The sequence below is a fragment of the Mauremys reevesii genome, linkage group 3 (assembly GCF_016161935.1).
Source record: "Mauremys reevesii isolate NIE-2019 linkage group 3, ASM1616193v1, whole genome shotgun sequence".
NCBI lineage: Eukaryota > Metazoa > Chordata > Testudines > Geoemydidae > Mauremys > Mauremys reevesii.
This window is the reverse complement of record NC_052625.1, coordinates 73817575-73817939: the sequence shown is the minus strand read 5'-3', so window position 1 is coordinate 73817939 and position 365 is coordinate 73817575.

Sequence of the window (365 nt, the reverse complement as noted above, 5' to 3'; positions counted from 1 at the left end):
AACCTTTTCAATATTAAATAATGTGATTTTTTTTCTCATTTAAACACCAGTAGGAAACTTCTGTTCAAACTGATTTTTAAAAACTGTCCTTAAGCATTTTATTTTAAAGTTGCATGTACAACTTTATTCTAGCTCTTAACCTCCCCAAGCATGTGCTGTGCCTCTCTGCAAATACCAGAGCCAGTTCAGATTTGGCCCAAGGCTCCAGAGTTAGTGCCGTTCCTTCTGCCCACCTATCCGGTCTTCTGCTCCAGCAATACCAAGCAGAGCAGAAATTCAGTGCTCCCAACTTACATCACTATTTTTTCAACTAATAGCAATTTTCAGGCAGCAGCAACCAAAATAGTTCCCTCATGACTGAGACC